Here is a 6,000-nt window from a genome sequence, read left to right on the forward strand (position 1 = left end):
AACACGCAGAGACGCTGAAACTGCGCAGGGCCAGACAGCGGCTACCCAGACCAGAGTAGGCCTGCGAAGGTGTGCAGAGATGAATCCAAGAAATACCGTACAGGTAGAATTCATCCGGTATTGTAAGAGGGTCAATGCGGCCATATGAGAGCTGATACCCAGACTTCCCCAGGCATAGGAGAATAAGTGGCTCCTTTGATGCAGCGTGAGATAAATAGGAGTGGAGGACAAGTAAGGAGCCTAAGGAAGTGTGTGCCCTCCTCCATCTATTGTGTGTGTGGAGACAAAGCCAAAAGAGATTAGGATCGAGGTTTAACCCTGGCAGCCTTACGAGTATATCACAGATCTGTGGAACTGGATGCAGAGTCTAGGTGAGGTCACCCAAGAAGGGATCCAGAGCCTGGTGTGCAACCAAACAAAAGTGACATTTATAAAAGGACATACTGCGCTGAGCCACTGCCGCTGAGAAGGGAAGGAGATGGGATAGACCTGGGCCTGAGCGGCCACAGTGTGGAAATAGAGGCAGACGCCATGTTGAAGTAGCATCGGATACAATTTAATAACAACCATAAGGTTGAATATGCACCGATATGTAAACTGTTGCTAAGTAATGTGTCTTCATTTCCTACGTAGCAAGGAAATATATGAGTAATTTATTAATCGAATGTGGTGTCTTTATGCTTTGAATGACCAATTTTTTCCCATGAAGGTATAACTTTGTAAGCACACCAGAGCATCAGCAATAGTGAGAGGCCTTGAAGCCTCCCCTGCTGTCCTCTGAGAGGCCCAAGAAGCAGCTGACTGAGACAGACACAGATACTTACACTCAACCATTGGACTGAAGTCGGGGACCCCTGTGGTTGAATTAGGGAAAGACCGGAAGAAGCTGAGGAGAAGGGCGACCCCATAGGAAGACCAGCAGTCTCAGCTAACCCAGACCTCGGAGATCTCGCTGAGCCACCAACCAGGCCCCACACATGAGCTGATCCAAGGCCCCCGACACCTATATAGCAGAAGACGGCCTGGGCTGGCCTCAGTGGAAGAGGACACACCTAACCCTCAAGAGACTTGAGGCCCCAGGGAGCGGGTAGCACTGGTGGTAGTGGGAACCATCCTTTTGGAGCCTGGGGAGGAGGGATGGGAGTAAAAAATAAGTATAACTTTGTAGCCACTAACTATATTTAGTCAGTAGACAAAGATGCCTAATTAGTATTAGAGTAGGATAATGAAACATTCATGAGGCCAGATTTCAGAGCATGATGGGGGAGTTAGGACATCCTTGAAATATACTACCATAGGCCAAAGGGGTATGAGCCATTTACAGAAGTTCATTCCCCTTTAAGAAACGAGTATGGGTAAATATTTTTATTTTAGAGGCTTCTGTTTCTTCTGTTTTTTTCTTCTGCTATTTGATTCCTTTTTTTTTTTTTTTTTTTTTTTTTGAGGATAGCAAATAGCCCAGGTTGCCCTCCAACTTGCTACATAGCTGAGATGCCTGGAAACTCCTGATGCTCTTGCCTCTCCCATATGCTGCCACGTGCAGCCCTTCCTAAGGCCTGTGATGCACTGTCTGCGGAAACTGGCCTGAAGCTTCAGAGACTGGAGCTGCTCTCCTCCAATGACGTCATCATTTTCCCACCAGCCAAGTATTTAAGAGAAAAACACACAGCTAATTTTTTTTAAGCACAAAATCGTGAAGACAGTGGCCCATCTCCCGTTTTTGGTTTTTGCTCACCAGCTAATCTGCAGGGACCTTGCCTTGATAAACAATGTGTTGAATTTCCTGTTCGGGTCAGTTTGTATTTAAAATGGGACTAATAAAGTCCAGAGAGAAAGCGAACTGACTGTTCACTCCAATGTGATTCTCTTTCCTTGGCTTCTCCTTGCCTGTGGTCTTGAACTGTACCCCTCTCTCTCTCTCTCCATTCTTAACCTCCTGAGTGTAAAGTGCCTAATTAGAGGGGAGTCTGAATTCACCTTCGTCCTCTTTGGAGGAGTCGTGTAATTAAAAAGTTGAGAATCTGCTCGGATGTTTGGGGAGCATGGATTATACTGAACAATCCACCCTTAAAAATTAAATAGAATGTTATAATCATAAATACCTCTGCCTTGCAGTCATCTCTGTAATTCTACCTAACATTCATATTGTCGTTTGATTAGTTAATCATCCATTTTCAAAGGTGTGAATGTGTCTTCACACTTCTGCTAAGACCGTGTTAACTATGAAACTATAGATAGCAATAGAGATTAATTATCCATTGCACAAGTTCCCACACCTTGTGCTTACCAGATAGAGGAAGAGACTGCACATCTTAACACAGGTGTGATTTCAAAAAAACTGGGGGGGCAGCGGGGGAAACGCTTGGTCAAATGAGTTCAAGGAGTGCTTCAGATCGACGTGCCTTTAAATGTTAACCACTTTACACGTTTAATTCCATTTCATAAAACAATGGGGGAAGTTCCACGCAAGTTCTCAGCTGTGTGTGACCGAACGGAAGGAGACGGCCTACGGACGTGTCGGTCTTTCATGGAGTTGGAAAACAGAACGGAAACGATCGGATTTTAACAATTTCTCCAGCTTCACTAGAGCAAAGCCAGAAATCGGGAGCTCACCCTCTGAAATATTAATTAAATAAGTAAGCATCTGTCTAAAAGTCAGGTACCTCAAAATAACAATCAAAATAATTGGAGAGCATGCAATCATTATAGCTATAATAAGCTCTCTCCAATTGGCTTTTGATTTCCCCAATGATGAACTCTGTTAATTTAGAATCTGGCTCAGTGAGTCTCAGGGGACCTGACTTTTCTGTCTCAGTGAATTAGTGTTGACGTGTGGGGTAGCATGCCAGAAGAGAGGAACCAAGAGCAGAGTGTGGTAATGCATGCCCGCCACCCCAGTACTGGGAGGGTAGCAAGAGGATCAGGAGTTCAAGGCCAGCCTTGGATACTTACGTGTTGGAGGCCGGCCTGGGATATGTGAGCTCCTGTTTCAAAGGAAGAAACGGGGACGGACGAAGAAGACGAGGACTTTAACCATCTTCATTCAGATACACTCAGATATGTATCCATCCTGAAAGTAAGAATTTCTAGGCTATCTTTGCTTACACTAACACAGTGGGACTGATCCCTGATTTGCCATCAGTTTTATTTTAAGTCAAATACTAACTGAGCTAAAATGTCCTCCTCTTACTCAACTCGTGTCTTCTCTGTGTCAGTGTTTTCTTCCCACTGTAGCTACTCGGGTGCAAGCATTCTCCCAGTGTGACTTCGCATGGACTCGGGCAAGTCTTGAGAACTCTGAGCAGGTCTACCCTGTCTTCGATTGTAAACACGCAGCCCCAAATTGCTGCTTTTCTCCTGGTTTGGGTGTGACACTAGGTGATCAGCTAAGCAACTAGGTTTTGTAGAAGCAGGAAAATGAAATAAGAGCCGAAGGGCGGTGGGATGCATGGGACACTCTCTAAAAACAACACCAAAGAACCCAATGGGTGGAAAAAGGAACCTAACATTCGAATATTTCTAACGTCTCTGTGGGGAGCCTCCTATATGGCATCGTTGCAAATGGCCGGTCAGCAGGTCTAATTCCTTTTCCTGTTTGTAACTCCATGCTCACACGTAGGATGCCTGTCATTTATTAGTATAACCCCACAGGTCAAAACGCCCATGACCTTAGGATACGTTAGCTCCCGGGCACCTCATGAATTCGTCTGACACCTGAGAATGCTTAGGCCAGCAGTATCACTCACATAGCCACAGCCTCAAAAATAAACAAACAAAACAAAAAACAAGCAATGCATAAGGGAAGTTGGCTTAGTTGAAATACAATCAAGGCCAGAGCAGAGATTCGCTGGGCCTGCCCCTGGAGAGAGGGAAGTTCCACGCCCTCCTGCACTCACTCCAACCCTCTGCTTGTCCAGCAAGACGCCTACAAAGGAGCAAGCACTAACGGCTGGAAGAGGCGTGGGTGTGGGATGTCTTTCCTGAAACAAACCTTCAGGTTCAGACAATCGGCTCGATCCAGAAGTTGAGTAGCATCACTGAGCCCCAAACACTATAAGGTGTGCCCAGTGCAACCACTGTCTTACAGGCCCTTTAAGATGTGACAAAAAGAAACTATTTGTAAGTTGCCCTAAATCGTAGTTTTGTTCCAAAAACTGATTGGAAAGATGATCTTTCTCCTATTTTCGTGGTTCTGGGGGTGGAGCTCAAGACCTTAGGAAGGACAGGCAAGTGTTCCTCCACTGAAACCGACTTGTAGCCCTGAAGCATATCATAGGCTGGCTGGCTACTCAAAAGTCCTCTGGCCTCCTCCTCTTCAGAGCATTTACTACTGCCGTGTGTCACTGTGGCAAGTTTTACTCTGCAGTAGTGTGAGAGAACACCTTGTGGATGCCACAAATCTCCATTGCTTCCCTGGGTTTGGACCTTTCCCCAGAACAATCCCAACACCCACTAGGATCGTGCAAAGATTTAGGAGTGAAAATCAGCGTTGTCCAAAAGTGAACTCACATGCGTCAGTGTCCTTCCAAATCACTGTTCACAAATACAATTTACCTACATAGTCATCTACCAAGCTACAATCTTTCGGTCATTGATAAACTGTGTGGCAATTCTCTCAGAAGAATATACCTCCTCATGAGGCCATGGTAACGACCCATTTCTCAGAGCAGATCCCTTTGTTAAATGACACTTGGCTTCATCCGAAGGCCAATGACAAAAATCAAATCAGCTGAGTTAGTAGATCTCAGTTCTCGGTTTTGCTGTTATTGTGTGCTACAAACAATCCCAGCGTTCAGAGACAGAGGCAGGAGGATATCTGTGAGTTCGAGGCCAGCCTGGTCTCCAGAGCTAGTTCTAGGACAGCCAAGCCAAAGTTACAAGAAGAAATCCTGTCTCAAAAAAAAGAACAGATCAAAAGCTTCCTTTAGGAACAATGACAAACGTTATCACATATCTGTATCATATATATTATGTAGACAAATTACATATATATTATTATACTTTTGCCAAATGTTATATATACTCATCATCTGAATTTAATCACCACACCAAAGTAAAATAAAACCATCAATTTAATCACATCTAAATATTTTCACCATTTACAAGATGAAGAAAGTGAATTTCAGAAATCTCAAGTAAGTTCCTTATGCAGAAATTACACTTATCAGCTAAAAAGTGGGGCTGAGAGACAGTTATTGGTAGAGTGCTTGTCTGTCATGCACAATGGTTTTGCCCACCCCCATCACTACATAAAACAGGTGTGTTCATGCGTGCCTGTAATCACAGCACTTGGGAGGTTGGCGTAGGAGGGTCAGACGTTCAAGATCACGCTCAGCTACACACATAGGGGGTTAGAGCTCAGCCTGGGACACATGGACACCCTGTCTCATCAAAAACGTAACTAAATGGAGAGTGTTCTCGTCTGTGATTGGACGGGGAAGGACGGTGACACTGCACCTCGTGTAGCCTGCCACCTCGTACCATGAATGATATCAAAGCCTCCGAGGACTGTCCCCCCAATAAGCCATGTCTTCCTGTCCCTCCCTTGCAGCCCACACATAGCAGGTAGAATGTAGCAGAGTGATGTTCACTCCATCTTCAGAGCTAGACCAGAAGCTTAGGGAATGCTGCTTTGCTTCCCTGGAGCACGCTCTGGAGTCTCAGTGTACAGCCCCGCCCACGCTCTCATGGGTACCGTTTGAACGCATTGTTTTGATGTAGTTTTTTCTCTCTTTTAAAACAAGGTTTCACATAGCCCAGGCTAGTCTCAAACTCACCTTGTAGTCAAGGATAGCTTTAAACTCCTGATCCTTACACCTCTGCCTCCTGAGTGTTGGGGTTACAAGTATATGCTACCATGTCCACTTCATATGGTATTGCTTTGTGCACGCTTCTTCAATGTTCTGCCAACAAGGCTACATTTCTAGCCCCTTGATATAGCTTTTGTACAGATACGGTACATGGAAAGAAAGAGGTTGCTCCTTAAAACAGCAAAGCTCA

Source organism: Rattus rattus, chromosome 8 (genome assembly GCF_011064425.1).
Source record: "Rattus rattus isolate New Zealand chromosome 8, Rrattus_CSIRO_v1, whole genome shotgun sequence".
Classification (NCBI taxonomy): domain Eukaryota; kingdom Metazoa; phylum Chordata; class Mammalia; order Rodentia; family Muridae; genus Rattus; species Rattus rattus.